This window comes from Gossypium hirsutum, chromosome D12 (assembly GCF_007990345.1).
Source record: "Gossypium hirsutum isolate 1008001.06 chromosome D12, Gossypium_hirsutum_v2.1, whole genome shotgun sequence".
NCBI classification, from domain to species: Eukaryota; Viridiplantae; Streptophyta; class Magnoliopsida; order Malvales; family Malvaceae; genus Gossypium; species Gossypium hirsutum.
Genome location: NC_053448.1, coordinates 25,716,088 through 25,735,475, shown reverse-complemented (window position 1 = coordinate 25,735,475; position 19,388 = coordinate 25,716,088). Strand labels below are relative to the sequence as shown.

Genomic DNA, 19,388 nt, shown 5'->3' with positions numbered 1-19,388 from the left:
AACAATCAAAGGTAATTCATACTTTAAACTTTTTTAAAATTTAGTCCTTACTTAAATAAAAGACAACAATCATCAAAATATCACTTGACATTTAATTTACTATTATTTAACCTGTCATTTGAGTTATTTATCTAATTATTTATTTCACTTGTCTAACTTTTATACGCATTGCAATTTAGTCATTTTAACTTCGAATTGACTACAAATAAACTATTAACATTATTATTTAAACTCACCTTCTAACACCTTTACTTTAAAATAAATTCGATAATGCACATTAACAATTTCTTATATAGATTAATCTTATAAATATTAAAATACCAATTTAATAAGTTTTCACCTAGGTTATATTAGGTAAAGCAAAATTCTTGAAGTACTTACAATCTAATGCTTGGAAAGAGCTCTTTTCTTCTTCCTTCACTATTTTGCTACTCCTTTCCCCTTATCAAGCCTTTTTTGATCATATTTCTTCTATTTCTCTTCATTAATATAGCACACACATGCAAGATTTAATATCAAAACCATAATCACATATCATTTTCATACACTTTAATGAAATATACATGAAATCCTTAAAGAAACTTTATCATTGTTGCCTTGAACTTTTACTCAAATCCCTAACTTCACTTTTCTCTCTTCTCAAATGTGTACACTAGCTAACTTTAAAAGAAAATTAGCTTGCTATAAGGTTGCTCTATTGATTTCACTAAGAATCCATGGAAGAAACTTGAAGTTTTGAGCTTGAGGTGGTTGAAAATCGTAGAAAGGACTAAAATGAAAGAAAGTGAAAGTTGACTAAAATGGGAGATGGAGGTGACGTGAACTGGATGATGATGGAAGTGAATTCTAAACTTTTCTATATATAAAAATCTATCAAATTAAGTATTTAAAATATTAAAAATTATTTAACTGAAAAAACTCTAAACATCATTATATACATTTTGTGGTTCACAATTAATTTCAATCTCATCCACACTTTTAGCACTCTCTTGGTTAAATTGTACTCCTAGTCCTTCCTCTTTTTCTCATCGAACTAATTCAGTCATTCTTATTTTTAATATTCACACTTTTGCCCCAACACTTTTCACACTATTACGATTTAGTCAACACCTCAAAATAATTTCTATCAACTCAAAAGTCTTTAATTTGTTACAATATCCAACTACTTTCTCTACTAATACTCATGATTCCTATTTTATTTACTTCGAAAATTTTAACACTTGCAAGTTTCGAAATAACACTATAATCATCTTAGGAGGTGTTAGGGATGTTACAATGGCATTAAATTTGGATTTTAGGTATATAATGGTGTTAGGAAAATTTCATTAGTGAATAAAATATCAGTCAAATGATTTTTTTTGTAAGGTTTATTTTTGACAAAATATTAGATGAAGATTGCATATAATGGTTTTTTTTTTATTTTTGTGTTGGTATTTTAATGGCTAAATATGCAATTTAGGACTCAACATTTAAGGGTTTGGCTCTTAAGATTTGTAGAGTGGAATCCTTAATGTAGAGGAGAAGGTATACAAAACAACTTATTGTTATTTTTTGAAGAATTTGAAGCTTACAATGCTCTTGAAGATCCTTGTTGAATAATTATTCTTAAGTACATGCTGTTCTACAAAATATTGGTGAGTCATGCTGGTGATATTGTTGGTATCGTTCCATTGAATTAGGGGGTGACACAGTGGTGCCAAGGGATGAGCGAAAAAGAAATAATGGAAGGCGGAAAGAAAATAAAGTGAAAAATGAAAGCGTAAAAAAACAAAAAATGACGGGGAGGGATATTTTTTAGGCATATTTTTTAACGGAGTTAACTTTTTGGGTGATTTGAATAATGGAAGATGGTTTAGGTACCACTTCTGACAAAAAAAATTGTTTAGGTACAAACTTTGAAAAAAGAGCATAGTTTTAGGTACCAATTTGTGGTTTAAGCCTAATTTTTTAGCCTCATTCATCAATGTTGCACCTATGGTTTTTTGCTCCCAATATGGTACCTATAAAATCATTTTGTCAACCAATTTACCCCAAGCCGTTACAAAAACTGATGTGGCACTAAAAGACAAACCCTTGTTGGTAGGTGGCATTTCTTACAAAAGTCTTACTCAAAAAAAAAATTGACACATGGCAATATTGTAAAAAATATTTTAAATTTTTTAAAAATTATATTTTCAAAATAATTAATATTTTAAAAATAAAAATATAAGATACTTTTTTTGAAATATGGAAATATTCTTTTACCAAAAGAATATGAAAATATTAAAAATAAAAAAATTCCCCTCGTCCTCTCAGATCCCTTTCAACACCTCATCCTTTCTATCTGTGCAAATCTACCTATTGAGGCAAGATGAGCTGATTGATGTTGAGTGGTACTGTAGCATCCAATACTCGACTTGGCCGCTAGCTCCAAGCTATGAGATGCTGTTGGATCTTGTGCCCTAACTATATTATTTTCTATTGGAAAAAATTTGGGTTCGAAAAAAAGTTATTGCACAATGGAAATTAAAAATTTTGAAAATCGACCTGGTTTATGATATTTGTAGCAATAAAACTTAGACCGAAATCATACATGTGTTTTTTGATAGACAAATCCTTGTCGTTTTCAATTTTCAACAAAACGATCTTCTCTACTATTCTCGTACCACGAATTGCTTCAAGTGTGGGCTTGAACAAATCGAATCAAAACATAGAACTAGAAATAGTTTTCTTTTCTTTTGGGTGAAAATAAAATTCTCTTCTCAAATAGAAATCGACAAAATTGTTATTCTAATATAATATATTTAATAGTTGAGTACAAATTCTCCCTATCTTTTGACAGAGTAACAATATCTTAAAATTGTGTAAATAGCTCTACCGATGCCATTTATTTATAGGGAGAAGAGGTAGAACTCTTGTTGAATTGTAGAAGCTTATTTCAACTAGAAAAATGAAATCCTAATTCAACTAATATGTAGGGGGCAACAACCCTAGTTAATGATACTAGGGTTTGTTGTCCCCTCTTGTTACAAAAAGGGCTTTTTGACCTCTTCCATATTGGGTCCAAGTACAAGTACTTTCCAGACTTTTAACCCAATACTTTATAATTTGATCCAACTCAATATTTGTTTTTCTAATTCCCAAAATATAAACTTCAATATATTTTTAATTAAATAATTTTTTCAACCCAATTTTAATTCTATTAAAATCATGACGATTTTACTGTAAAATAATCTATGAGAAAATAAATTTAATATTTCCGCATTCAACGGTTCACTATGACCAAATGATTTATTTCCACTTTTGAAATTCATTTAATTCGAAAAATATAAATTCATTTTTCATTTTGGAGAAAACCACATTCATTTCCAAATTATTTCATTTCTCTATTTTTATTTTCATTTTAGAGAAAACCTTAATCATTTCCAAATGTTTCATATTTCTCCATTTCACCATTTTTGTTCATTTGATTCAACATGTAATTCTTTTTTTATTTCAACAAGCCAGCGGAGGGACCGATTGGACATATGCAATTGAGGCTCAAATGATTTATAATTAAGTTCTAGCTTTTCCCCTATTAACTATAAACTCATTTAATCACGAAGTCATTCCACTATAGTATTGTGACTAAGCTTTCCCCAACGACATACCATTACGAAAGCAACGCGATTAGTGCTCTTCCAATAACCTTTTTATAAGTGTGTTACCTTCGTAGGATATCCTTAATCACTTTGGGATAATATCTTTCCTCCTAATATGATCTTATTTTATCTCATGGTAACAATTACATATTCTTTAATGAAAAGTTAATTACTATTGACTGCCTCCGGAAGTACTAATGTCTAAAGTGTAAATCCTGCAACCAAATATAATCGTTAGGCTATTTTCGCAAGTATACGGGTTAGGTTGTAATATAGATTTATACAACGAAGTATTAGAGTACTCCAAGGATCGTATCCAAGAGAGGTGAAACTAAACTAATTCTAATCTCTACATTAATAGATCTAATTAGTAATTTAATTAAACTATATTATGATAAACCCTAAGGTGATGAAAATCATATTTTATAAAAATAATTAAAATGCATAAAAACAAAGAAGAGGAAAATAATTTGTAGATTTTATCAATTTTAAGGACAGAACGCTAACTTGTTTTAGTGGTCATAACTAACTCCTATTATAGGTTCTATTCAATCAACTAGTCATTAACCTAGCAAGATCTCTCGATCTTCCACTAAACTAATAAGTCGGATTAGGGTAAGGTGTTCACGAATAAGAAATACCAATTTTGGGTTCATTCCCACCTAGATGACTTCCTAGGGTTGTCAGGCCTAGGGTTTTAAGTTCTTCCTATCCCAACCAGCTGATTCGTTAAGAAACATAAGAGTTAATTACTCCCGCGTCCACTCGCTAATCTCTTATAAAGGGATAAGTTCCTCATAGATCTAATAAACATCATAAACTTGATGGAAAAGATAAACATAAAGAACAGATCAAGTAAAGAGTTTAAGAAGAATCCTGATATATTAATATAGCATGAACAATAAACCAAAAAGAGTCAATTGTCTCCACAAATTAGATTTTCCAAATAATGAAATAGAAACAAAAGTAAAATTTCAATGGTAAAAGAAATCGAAGTACAAAATAAACTAGAAAGAAACTGAAAATAAAACAAAATGAAAGCCATTTGCTAAAACTGGAATAAGAACTGTTTATAAAGTGTTTAGAGCTATCTATTTATAGGCTTAGGGTTGGATGTTTTCCATTGACCTAATTTGGCTAACGTTTTTGCATTAAAGTTTTTTGTGCATACCAAAACACCATTGGCTCATTATTTCACCTCGTCAAGTCAGTGTCGCGACACCCTTTGCTTGTGTTGTGACACTGATATCAGTTTATAAGCTCAGGTTGGATTGTAGGGTTGTGTCATCACACACTCTATCTATGTTGAGACACTGAAGGTAGATTGCTACTTTTGAGTGCTCTGCTCACTATGTTGTGACATCAACAGTCCATGTTGCAACACCGCGGCCAGTCTCGTGTTCCTATTCCTACGAATGATGTCTTGCAATACTCCCTATAACACCCCAAACCGGGCTTAGACGTTATGGCCGAACATAACGATGTCACAGGGTAGTGCTTTTCGAAAAATATGTCTTCGCTAAATTGCCTTTTCTATTTAACTATTTTTTTCATTACTTTATGTTAATTTCAAATCGTGTTGTTCATTTCCAAAACATTATTAATTTACAAATCGTTATTCAATTTCAAAACATTTATTTTATTGCGGAAGCTTTTAAATAGTTTGCGTATTCGTGGTATTTTTGATAAAACATTAATTTCATTTGAAAACCCGAGTTTTACCTAACACTAGCAGATTTAAATCATAAAACCGTATAAAAACCAAATTTAAACCAAAATCCGTAAAGATCATAATTACAGCAAAATACTCCCAAATAAAAGTAAAATCATAAATAGGTAATAAACAGTGTAAAAGAAGTCGTGTGGCCACCATTGAGTCCTCTGCCGCACCAATCCGCATATATCTGGGGATTACCTGTACAGACTAAACAGAAGGGGTGAGTTTACGTAAACTTAGTGTGTAATCCCCATACAAATGTACAAACAGTAAACAGATAATTACAGTTTGGGCTTAAACCCTTTTCAGTATCAATGTCAGTCCAGTTTGGGCCTTATCCCATCTCAGTACAAAAACAGTCATGCAGTAGAGTTTAGCCCATCACAGTATCAGTAGAAGTAACAGATATGCAGTCAAAAAAAATCCTACCCATCTAGCCTCTACACACCATCTCCGTCCAACCCTACACTCCATGTGGGGATATAATCAACCCACCCATCTATACACTCCAAGTAGTACCAAATGCGGCACTAGACAGTAGTTTGTAGTTGAGCTACCAGTAAATTAGGCTCGAGGCCTTTAAGTACAGTTCCTCCGAACATTATAATCCCCTAACCCAATGTAATACAATATACAGATATGACATGCTAAAACATAATATCATGCATGTAAACAGGGCATACAGTATCAAATCAGTGGGACATCATCAGTCTTAATCATATCAGTCATACAGTCATTTCAGCCAATTAGGGGTCTAGGTAAACTTACAGACCCTACAGTAGGTTCACAGTCGACTTGGGCGACCCATGCAACTTTATCAGCCAAGCAGTGAAAATGGGCCTACAAGCCCATGATGTTTGCCCGCGTGGGCCCACACGCCTGTGTGGCTCATATGACCCAAATTGTCCTTGGCCTCGTGATCCATTTTAATGTAACCCGTGCTAGTTAATTATTCATATGTGTTTCTACTATTTACTCGTATGATTCTTCAAAGTTGTCTACTTGAGTTACTGTTACTAAATTACTTGTGTCTTAAGCTACAGAATTCCGAATTAAGATCTAAAATTTTTTCCTGAAACTAGACTCACATATCTTCTTACCATAAAATTTTTAAAATTATTGGTTTAGCCAATAAGTATAGTTTATTCTGTAAATTTTATCCTATTTTACTGTCTAACAGTTTCGACCTTTTTGCACTAAAAATTAATTATCTTCTCGTACAAAATTCTGATGATGTTTCTGTTTGTTTCTTTTGAAAGTAGACTCATTAAATATTTTAAAAATATAAATTATAACCTATAATTATTTTTATAAAATTTTTAATAATTTTCCAAATTTAGGACAGGGGATTCTGAAATCATTCTGATCCTGTCTCACTAAAATTAAAATATCTCATAATATGAAATTCTTTTGCTTACTTCGTTTCTTCTATAAGAAACTAGACTCAAATATATTTAATCCCATATTTTTTTCATCCTCTAACTCGATTTCCAAAATTTATGGTGAGTTTTCAAAGTTAGCCTACTATTGCGGTCCAAACAACAAGCAATTTCAGCTTTTTATCGAATCCCTTATTTTTGTGTTTTGGGTACACACATGGTTTTGTTTCGTTCCAAAAACACTCCCGAGCACTCCAATACCTAAAATTGACCAAACAAACCCAAAATTAAACACTTAGAATGACATAAAACCGAACCAAAAGTGATGGACAACCCACTTAAATCGACTAAAATCTTACCTTAGGTCGAGCAACGTTAATTCGCACGTTTAAAGCACCGACTGGGAAACCCCAGCACCTTGATATTCTCTTAAACATAGGATACATCGATTAACTACCATAAAATGACGTTGCTAGACCCCAAATCAAAGGAAGAAGGCCAAAAGAGATCACTTACCAGATAAAAAAGGGCCACGAATGCAAGAGCGATGATTGACTGCGAAAAATCCATCAGGAAGCTACGAAAAATCGAAAAAGAAAAGTGAAGAAGAAAGTCAATGTCAAAATTTTAGAGAGAAAGGGAGAAATGAATTTTGAAAAGAATAAAATAATAAAAAAACAAAAATAATCCTAATAACTTCCCTATCTTCTCTCAATTAACTACCCACTAACAATCCACTACTCAGAATCCATCTTCTGTACAACTCTTCCAGGAAACTGAGTAAAAAGATTAACATTCTCGCTCGCTTAGAGATTTGAACACAGAACCTCCAACAATCCAACTCTCTTACCACTTGAACCAGCAAGCTCATTCTGATATGGTTTTACAAATAATTAAACTTAAGCCCACTGACCAAGGATAAGGCTTTAATCAGAAAAAAAATTCCAAAATTTCGCCAAAGGCATGACTTGAACTTGGGACCTCATACACACACCTAGAATACTTAACACCTAAAGCAGGCAGATGATAGTTTATTAATATATGGCGTTACCATTATTATTTCAGTTTCTTTTCTGTGTGTATAAATAAACTATTTTATAATAATGTCCTGAGAATAATATGATTATTCTTAAAAGGTCCTTAGTCAAGTATTATTGTTGGATAGGACAACGATAATGCATTAAGACTAACATGTAGTTGATTGATGATAAAGAGTTGTCATTGGTATGGAGTGTCAGAATCGATGCATAAATCAAAGAAGAAAAGTAAAGAAGAAAGTCGACGTCAGAATTTTGGAGAGAAAGAGAGAGAAACAAATTTTGAAAAGAATAAAATAATAAAAAACAAAAATAATCTTGATAACTCCCCTATGTTCTCTCAATTAAGACCCACTAACAATCCACTACTTAGAATCCATATTCTACACAACTCTTTCAGGAAACCAAGTAAAAAGATTAACATTCTCACTCGCATAGAGATTCAAACACAGAACCTCCAACACTCCAACTCCTTTACCACTTGAACCAGCAGACTCATTCTGATATGGTTTTACAAATAATTAAACTTAACCTCGCTGAACAAGGATAAGGCTTTAATCAGAAAAAAATTCCAAAATTTCGCCAAAGGCATGACTTGAAATTGGATGTGTGTTCTGAAGAATTCTAAAGTCAAATAGAAGATCCTGTAGGAAGCTCATAGCAATAATTACTCGATTCACCCTGGTAGTAATAAAATGTACGGTAATTTGAAACAAAGATACTGGTGGCCAATTATGAAGCATGAGATCTCAGCATCTGTATCAAAATGTTTAATTTTTTAGCAAGTTAAAGTCGAGCATCAGGAAACTGGGATTGCTACAGCCTATTATGATTTTGGAATGGAAATGGGAACAAGTTACCATGGATTTCCTGTCAGGGTTATCGATATCACCGAGGAAGAAAGATGCTATTTGGATTGTTGTTGTTCGTTTGACTAAATTTGCACATTTCATTCATATGTGTACGGATTATTCACTTTAAAAGTTGGCAGAGTTATATGTTGTTGAGATTGTAAGATTACACGAGGTACCATTATCGATTATTCCTGATCGAGACCTACAATTTACTACTAGATTATGGAGTAAATTACATGAAGCTGTAACACCCCTTACTCGAGACTGTTGCCGGAGTCGAGCACGAGGCGTTACCTGACTTAACTTACTAGTTCGGAGCATAAAAAAATTGCTTTTAAAATTAATTCACTCACATTCAATTGATATGTCCCAAAAATAACTCTCGAGACCCTAAAACATGCAACGAAAATGGTTCGGGTCCCAACCGAGAACATTAAAAATTTTCCAATTACTTAAACATATAAAATAATTTATTTCACTATTCATAATAAAACTATCCACCTGCATAGTAGTCACTTAATTAATTATAACTCGAATTACAAAACTTTAAATTTAGATCTATAAATTTTATCCAAAACTAGACTCATATACCTTCTTACCATAAAATTTTCAGAATTTTTAGGTTGGCCAATTAGTACAGTTTATTAGTTAAAGTCTCCCCTATTTCACTATTCGACAGTCCTAAGCTCTCATCACTAAAAATTAATTATCTCATTTTATAGACTTCATATGGTGCTACCACCTATTTTTACTGAAAATAGACTCAATAAGGAATCAAAACATATAAATTATAACTTCTAATTCTTTCTATACAATTTTTAATGATTTTCTAAATTCAGAATAGGGGACTTCAGAATCCATTCTGACCCTGTCTCACTAAAATTCAAATATCTCAAAATATAAAATTCCTTTACCCACACCATTATTTTTATATGAAAATAGACTCGATAAGATTTAATTATATATATCATTCACTCTCTAATTCATTTTATACTATCCTTGGTGATTTTTCAAATTTATGTCACTGCTTCTGTCCCAAAACTATTTCATTGCAAATTTTTACTCTTTCATAATTTCTAGGTATAAACTATCACCTAGGCATTCATAATACCAAACATATTCTTACTTAGCCATTTTAATAGCTAAACATTATCACATATTTACACATCATCATTTAGCAATATCATAGGACATACATTCAAAATGACTAAGTCCCTATACATGCCATAGTTCAACATTGATCATCATAAAATACCGAGTTGTTGTGGTTGATAGTGTGGACACTCTCCGACGTCTTTAAGATCACTGAAGTAGCTTTGCAATACTATAAAAGAAAGAGAAATAAAATAAGTAAGCATAAAGCTTAGTAAGTTTACAAGTAAATAAATAACAACACTTAACACAAATAATTATACTTAAGTAACATGATCCCTAATTTCCTCTTTACTTAATCTCTTACTCGTTCTCTTGCTTGTTTACTTAGCTAACTCATGATTATAACTTAATCTTCTCTTGCTGAAATGTTGATTCTCAATTGATAACATAATATGTTCTTAGCTCTTATAACTCACCTGAATTTGCTATTTATGCTTTTACATGAACTTTCATGGAACATAATTTGTTTACTAGCTCGTTAAGCCACATTGGAATAATAAGGATACTTGGGTCTCTTTTCTGATAATAACATGCCAAAGCCATGTCCCAGACTTGGTCTTACATGGGATGTTTCTTGTCCTGCCAATGCCATATCCCAGATACGGTCTTACATGGGAGTTCTCATATCGGTGCCCATGCTATGTCCTAGACATGGTCTTACGGAAGACCTCTTATCTCAGTGCCAACGCCATGTCCCAGACATGGTCTTACATGGGACCTTTCATAATCTCAATGATACCAACGTCATGTTCCAAACATTGTCTTACATGGGATCTCATCACCCAAATGTCAAGACATTTGTATCTGATACATTCCCAATGTTTCAACGGGACTTTTTAACACTGATTCTCTGTCATCTCATACTTGAGTCAACATCAAATAAATTCATGAAATAAATATATAATTTCTGGAAAATAACAACATTAATAATAATTATTGAAATATTACATTTATTTACCGTAAACTTACCTCGGTACAAAATATAGCCAAATCCACCCACTTAGTTTAACCTCAGATTCTGTTCTTCTTGATCTATAATAGCAAATTTAGTTTATTCAATACTCACATTTTCCAAAACAACCCTCGACTCTAACTTTGGAAAAATTGTGATTTTGCCCCTAAACTTTTACATAATTACACTTTCACCCCAAAGCTTGGAAATTAAACTTCATCTCTTATTCTTCTGTTTTATGAAATGCTAGACATTTTTCCCTTCTATGTCAACATCAAATTCCTACTCTAACATGTACTTATGAACATTAGGTATTTTTACCGATTATGTCGTTTTACTCGTTTTCACTTAAAATCGCTTACCAAAAGTTGTTTAACATAATTTCAACCTTCATATTCTAACATAAAACATCAAAATAAACAAATTTCACCTATGGGTATTTTCCCAAATATAAACCCTAGGTTAAATTATTGCTAGAATAAGCTAAATCAAGTTACCGGGACTCTAAAAATGTAAAGAACATTAAAAACGGGGCTTGAAATCACTTACTATGGAGCTTAGAAGCTTGAAAACCCTAAATATGGCTGCCCCCTTGCTATTTTCGTTCGCCATGGAGAAGATGAGCACATTTTGCCATCTTTTTCCCTTTTTAATTCTTTTTATTACTAAATTATCAAATTGCCCCTAACTTAAAAATTTCCTATTTCACTTATCTCATGTCTATTTTTATCTACCAACTTAACCAATGGTCTAATTACCATATAAGGACCTCCAATTTAAAGTTTCATAACAATTGGACACCTATAACATGTAGAACTCAACTTTTGCACTTTTTTACAATTTAGTCCTTTTGACTAAATTGAGTGCCCAAACGTTGAAATTTTCAAATGAAATTTTCACAAAATCATTACATGAAATCATAGACCGTAAAAATATAAGAAAAATAATTTTTTCCTCATTGGATTTTCTAAAATTTTCTAAAATTTTTTTATTTCAAATTAGTCCCTAATTATTCCTAAACTATTTTTAAGGCCTCATAGGCTCGATTTAAGGTTAGTAAAGGTTTTTATGCTTTGAATAAATGATGGAATGGAATGTTAATGTTTGAAATTGGTAATTTTTTTCTATGTGATGTTAATTTTTATGATTTGTACGGTTATATTCCGTAACCCTAATCTAACGACAGAGATGGGTTAGGGGTGTTATATTTAGTGGTATCAAAGCTTCAATTTACCAGTTCTAGGACTAAATGTGATATGTATAGAGTCTAGAAATACATGCCATTATATAACCTGTGATAGAGTGATGTCTCCTAACTTAAAAAAAATTGATTTTGTTATTACTATAGAGAAAAGATGGCACCTGAACATAATCAAGCTAATTCAGATGAAGCTGAGAGTAATATTACAGCTTCCATATAGGGGAAATTCATAGTGAGCCCGTTTATAGGGGCCATGGAAGTGAGGCACATAAAGCTTTCTTCCATTTGATGTTAGAATGGTTTACTGACTTTATGTGAACCAATCTGATAGCCCAACGACCTCTGCCCACTCTCATACCACAACCAAATCCCCCTATTCCTCAAGGTATGGAACAAGTACGTGTAAACAAGCCTCCCGTTGATAAAATTCACAAATACGGGGCAGAAAAATTTTGAGGTAAAGTTGAGGACAATCTAGAAAAGGCTAAGTTGTCATGTTCTCCTAATGATTGTTTGAAGTATGCAGTTTTTTTAATAGAATATGAAGCACATTAGTGGTGGAATACCTTGATAGCGGTGGTATCAAAAGAATTTGTAAGTTGGGATCTTTTCCAAACTGAGTTTAGGAAGAAATACGTTAGTCAACAATATCTCAAAAAAAAGCGGAAAGAGTTCCTTGAACTGAAGCAATACCATAAAACTGTAGTTGAATTTGAGAAAGAGTTCGTCCAACTCAGTAAGTATGTTAGAGAATGCATCCCCTCAGAAGTGATTATGTGTACCCGATTTAAAGAGGGCTTGGAGGAAGACATCCAATTGCTTGTAGGGATATTGGAGTTGAAAGAATTTTTAGTATTAGTAGAAAGAGCACAAAAAGCGAAAGATCTTAGCAAATAAAAGAAAAAGGCAGATTCAAAAGTTCGGGATTCAAGTAAAAGACAACTGGGAAAATCGTTCTCCTCTCATTTAAAAAAGATAAAAGAATTCTGTAGTGGTCCATATGCATTGCATTAGTAAGGTTGAATTGCATAAGCCCTAGCTCATGCTCGTGCCTCCGACTGAACTACAATGTCCTTTGTGCCAATGTGACTAACTCCCACATTTCCACTATTCTTCAAAGAAGATTCGGAGGATATTTTTTCTTTTCGATGTTACTATTTATGCTTTGATTGAACCGGGGTCAACACACTCGTACATATGCATTACGTTAGTAATGGATACGAAAATACTAGTAGAGTCAATTGAATTTTTAGTCAAAGTAACTAATCTGATATGTTAGTATGTGTTAGTTGATAAAGTTTGTAGAAATTGTCCACTGAAAATTCAATATTGCAATTTTTCGGCTGATTTGATGCTATTGTCATTTGATGAATTTGATGTGATTCTCAGCATGGACTGGTTGACTTTACATGATACGGTCATGAATTGTAGACGAAAATAGATTATTTTGAAATGTCAAAATGGTGAAACAGTTAAATTTGAATCAGATAGATTTGACAGTGCCACCAATATAATCTCTGCTTGGCAGCTCAGAAATTTGCTCGTAAAGGGTGCGAGGCATATTTAACATATATACTAGATAGTAGAGCTTCATAATTGAAGTTGGAATCAGTTCTAACTATTTGTGATTTCACGGATGTATGTTCAAAAGAGTTGCTAGGGTTACCGTCAGTTCTATTAGATTGCTCTATATAGAATGGCACTGACTGAGTTCAAAGAGTTGAAAGCATAGTTATAGGAGTTGGTAGATAGAGGGTTTGTACGGCTTAGTGTTTCTCTTTGGGGTGTACCTGTGTTATTTGTTAAGAAAAAAAGACGAATCAATATGTTTGTGCATTGATTATCGGTAGCTTAATAAAGTCACAATCAAGAACAAATATATGTTGCTTATTATTGATGGTTTATTTGATCAATTGAAAGGTGCGACGGTATTTTCTAAAATCAATATCCGCTCTAGATATTATCAACTTCAGGTTAAAGATTAAAACGTGCCAAAAACAACTTTCAAAACCAGGTACAGACATTATGAATTTTTCGTTATGTTGTTTGGTTTAACGAATACACTTACTGTATTTATGGATCTGATGAATAGAATATTTCAGTCTTTTTTAGACAAGTTTGTTATGGTTTTCATTGATGATATATTAATTTATTCGAGGGATGAGATTGAGCATGCCCAATATTTGAGTATTATATTGTGGACTTTGTGCGAGAAACAATTATTCGCAAAATTTAGTAAATGTGAGTTCTGGCTTCGAGAAGTCAAATTTCTGGGTCATGTAGTATCGGTAGATTCTAGATGGCATATGAGTAGATTCGAGTAAAATATAAACTATTTTAGATTAGAAGCCTCTGAAAAATGTCACAGAAATTAGAAGTTTTATGGGTTTGGTCGGGTGCTACAGACGTTTCGTCAAAGGGTTCTCAATGATTGCTTTACCGTTGATGAAGCTACTTTAGAAAGATGTGAAGTTTGTCTGGTAAGATAAATGTTAGTAGAGTTTCGATGAATTGAAAGTGATGTTAACCGATGCTCCTATGTTAATTCAGCCAGAGTCCGACAAAGAATTTATGATTTATAGCAATGCTTCGCTTAACAGTTTGGGATGTGTTTTAATGCAGAAAGGTAAAGTTGTAGCTTATGCTTCTCGACAGTTGAAATTGCATGAGAAAATTTATCTAATGTACGATTTGGAGTGTACAACTATTGTATTAGCCCTTAAAATTTGGCGACACTACCTATACGGTAAAAAGTCACATTTTCAATGATAATAAAATATGGAAATATTTGATGTCCCATAAAGAATTGAATTTGCGACAGTATAGATGGTTGAAATTGTTAAAAGACTATGATTTGATTATCAAATATCATTTGGGAAAAGCTAATATTGTTGTGGATGCCTTGAGTCGGAATTCATTGTTTGCTTTGAAAGCTTTGAATACTAGTCTGACACTTGTTAATGACGGTTCCATTTTAGGCGAATTAAAAGCTAAACCAGTGTTTCTGCAACGTATTCGTGAAACTCAGAAAAATGATTTTGATTTGGTTGCTAAACAAAAACAGATTGGAAAATTATCACATTCAAAATTTTATATTGGTAGACATGATAGTTTTTACTATCAAAATCGATTGTGTGTTCCAAAGAATTCTAAAGTCAAACAGAATATCCCACAGGAAGCACACAACAATAATTACTCGATTCACCCTGGTAGTAATAAAATGTACGGTGCTTTAAAATAGATGTACTAGTGGCCAAGTATGAATTGTGAGATCTCAGCATTTGTATCAAAATGTTTAATTTGTTAGCAAATTAAAGTCGAGCATGAGGTACATTGGAGATTGCTATAGCCTATTATGATTCTGGAATACCATGGATTTCATGTTAGGGTTATCACTATCCCTAAGGAAGAAAGATGTTATTTGGATTGTTGTTTATCGTTTGACTAAATCTGCACATTTCATTCTCATGCGTACAGATTATTCACTTTAAAAGTTGGCAAAGTTATATGTTGTTGAGATTGCCAGAGTCCACAGGGCACCATTGTCAATTATTTCTGAACGGGACCTACGATTTACTACTAGATTATGGAGTAAATTACATGAAGCTTTGGGCACTAAATTACATTTTAGTACAGTGTTTCATCCACAGACAGATGATCAGTCTGAGCGAGTGATTCAATTACTTGAGGATATGTTTCGTTGTTGTATTATTGAATTTCAAGGTAACTGGGGAAAATTTCTTTCGTTGGTTGAGTTTGCTATAATAATAATTACCAGACAAGTATTAAAATGACCCTGTATGAAGCTGTATATGGTCGAAAGTGTAGAACTCCATTATGCTGGACCGAATTGAGTGAGAAAAAGCTTTTGGGAACTGATTTTATCCATGAAACCAAAGAAAAAGTAAAGGTGATACGATATTTTCTAAAAGCTGCCTCCGACTGTCAAAAATCATATGCTGATTTGAAAAGAAAAGGCGTTCAATTTTATCTTGGCAACAAAATGTTTTTGAAAGTATTACCCTGGAAAAAAATTCTTCGATTTGGTCGAAAAGGGAAGCTTAGTTCACGTTTCATTGGTTTGTTTAAAATTATTGAGAGAATTGGGCCGGTAGCTTATCGTTTAGCTTTACTGTCAGAATTGGATAAAATTCATAATGTTTTCCACGTGTCGGTGTAGAGACGGTACAAATCTGATCCCTCACATGTGATTTCATAATTGATGAGAAATTACAGCCCGATATGTCATATAGTGAGGAACCGGTTAAAATTTTGGCTTGAGAAGTCAAAGAGTTGAGAAATAAACGCATAGCTTTACTTAAGGTTTTTGGGCACTGTCATGGAGGCATGGAAGCTACTGGGATTTGGAAGAAGCTATGAAATTGCAATTCTTGAACCTATTCTTTGGTAAGATTTTCGAGAAGGAAAATTCCTTTAGGAAGGACAGTTGTAATAACCTGTTTTCAGCAGTGTCAGAAATAGTAGTTTTGGGACCTCTATTTCGATAAATGATTCAGTGTTTTATTATTTATTTAATGTTTAGGGGTATTTATTAGAGTCATACTAAAATTTGGATGGAAAATTTTAACGTTTAGATAATTAAATAATTGAAAATGACTAAATCGTAAAGGATGTAAAGTTGATCTCTATTAAATAAATATGTTAAATAGCTAGATACTGTAAATCAACGGACTTAGTGGGTAAATAAACCATGAAATTGGATAGTGGACAATTATGGACATGTTTTGTTAATTACTAAGTTAAAAACATAAGGGCAAAATGGTAATTAAGTAATAAATTAACATAAAGAAAAGATGAAAATAGATGTCATCTTCCTTATTTCACCTATCAAAATTTGATTTTCTATGGGAGAAGAAACAAAGCATTTGGCCAAGCTTCAAACTCATGCATGGTATGCAATTATTGCTCTTTTTAACTTAATCTAGCTAACTCGATGATAACTGTTGAAAAGATTTATATTTGAGGCTTCTAGATTGAAGTAATTGTTTGTAATTAAGTAAATATGTTTGCATTTTTAGGATATTTTTAGAACATTCCATAACAAAGCTTGGATTGTGATATAAATGTCATTATTTGTTATCGAGGAAGAAATGTGTTGGTTATTATTGGCAGTAGGTGCAAGATGAAGAGGAGAAGAGAGAACTGAGAAAGAAAATGAAAGAAGTTAAATATTGCAATGGCAAAATGTTGGTTAGATTGCCAACAAAAATGCCATGGCAATTCTAGGAAGATGATGCAACACTCAGTCCACATCACTTTCAGCCAGTTGTACTTGTACCAGATAAATCACTCTAAAAGAGAGGAAGTAAAAGGTGTGTGGTAAGAGGGAGGGACCTACCCTATAAAGAAGGAAAGAGAAAAGAAAAGAAGAGACGAGGATTTTAGGGAGAGAGGAATTAGAGAGTAGTTTTTCTATGTATCAAATTCTCATGGAAAATTTTAGAGAAAATAGAGTAAAGGGTAGTAGCTTATAGAGCAAAAATCATAGACGCAAGGAAGAGGGAGAGAAATCTACCATGGGTTTTGCATCAAACCTCGGTATTAAAGTGAAAGCTAGAGTAGTGAGAACTTCCTACAGTTCTGCCTTTATTTTTTAATTTGAAATTTTTGATTCAGAAACTTGAATGATGATGTTGAATGGTTTTATTTTGGATTTGAATGTCCAATCCATAAGCTAAATCTCATTGGGTTGGAATTATTTGGGTAAATTTTTACTATCTTTAATGCCCATGGTCTAATTTTGAGTAGATTACTGTTTCATTCGATTTGTGATTATTTTAAATGCATGCATACAAGCGCTAGACATAGATGATTGTATGGTATGTTGTCAAATCTGATTTAATTCTGAAAAGATTAAATAAATTGGATTATTATCGGTTGATACAGGTGAGTATTCGAAAGAATATTTGTAGCACTCTAGATGTAGAAGTTGCAATCTGTATTAGAAAAGGAAGAATAGTCTGGATATCATTCTTGAGTTTTGTAGACATACAAAAACTAAAAATGATAGCTTAAAGCTTGGCTCTCGAAAGAAGCAGACTGCAGTAGTGAATCCCTGAGCAGTAGAATGATCAAGATTTTTCCATGGAATTATTAGGATATAAAAATAAAACCTAAGTAATTCCAACCTTTATCATTGAAATAATACAAATCCTCCCCACTTATTCTTTGAGATGTCAGAGCATTTCAATTGCCCTAGTATTTTTTCATTCATAATTGATTTTATTAATCCATTCATTAATTCTCCTCATCAATTTGTCATATGTTTCTTTTGCATAGTTTAATTAGTCAAATTCATAGGAATAGCATAACCAAATTTTTTTTATCACTTCTAATCCCTGTGGAGATGATATGCACTCATCACTTTATTACTTGATTCGACGTGTATACTTGCACATTGGCATTACACATTCACACGCGACAAGTTTTTGGCATCGTTGCCAGGGATCGACAATGTTGATGAAAATTTGGTGTGTTATTACCTCTTTAATTTTGTTAGTTTCGCTTAATTAGTTGTTTTGATTTTTGTTTTTCAAGATTTTTGTTGGTGTATGAGGAGAGATATTTATGCACTTGAAGAATATTCTTTTAATCAAGAAATTGAGAGAACCTTGAGAAGAAGGAGAAAAGAATTGCGAGAAATGGAAAGAATTAGAAATGATCAGGTTAGAGAAGAACCATTACATCATAATGGAAGGGATGCTGATATTCCTCAAATAACATATGTCCGAGACAGACCTATCAGAGAACATGTAGTACTGATCTTGGCTGATCTGAATCCAAGAATTTTTAGGCCGCATAATCAAGCTCAACATTTCGAGTTAAAGCTGATGATGTTTTAAATATTACAAACTATAGGCAGTTTAGTGGATTGCCTACTGAAGATCCGCGGTTGCACTAATGACTCTTTTTGGAGGTTTGCGATTCATTCAGGCAGTAGGGTATTCCTGAGGATACCCTGAGACTGAATTTATTCCCTTATTCATTGCAAGATCGTGCTCGAGCATGGTTAAATGCATTGTCGTCAGGTACGGTGGCTTTTTGGAATGAATTTTGTTAGAGATTTTTGCTAAAACATAATCCTCCAAACATGAATGCCAAATTGAGGAATGATATTTCTTCCTTTCGACAATCTGAGGATGAAACATTATATGAAGCATGGAAGCGATTCAACGATTTAACTAGAAAATGCCCAATGCATGGTTTTCAACATTGGATGCAAATGGAAATGTTTTACAATGGATTGAATGTGCATAGAAGGATGGTGGTTGACACATCTGCCAATGGGACTTTGCTTGATAAATCATATAATGAGGCATATAAAATTCTAGAGAAGATAGCAAACAACGATTATAAATACCCCACTACGAGAGTAAGGAATAGCAAAAGAGCTGCAGGAGCAATGGAACTTAATGCAATTACTTCCCTAAAAGCCCTTGTATCATCTTTAAC

At 32.6% G+C, this 19,388-nt stretch overlaps 1 non-coding gene across 1 annotated transcript; it reads right to left on the bottom strand.

Annotated features, from left to right (window-relative positions):
• Nucleotides 1-19,035: 19,035 nt before the first annotated feature.
• On the bottom strand, nt 19,036-19,142 carry LOC121224795 (small nucleolar RNA R71). The gene has a single exon (XR_005922540.1). It is a non-coding gene; the product is annotated as a small nucleolar RNA R71 (small nucleolar RNA).
• Nucleotides 19,143-19,388: the final 246 nt, after the last annotated feature.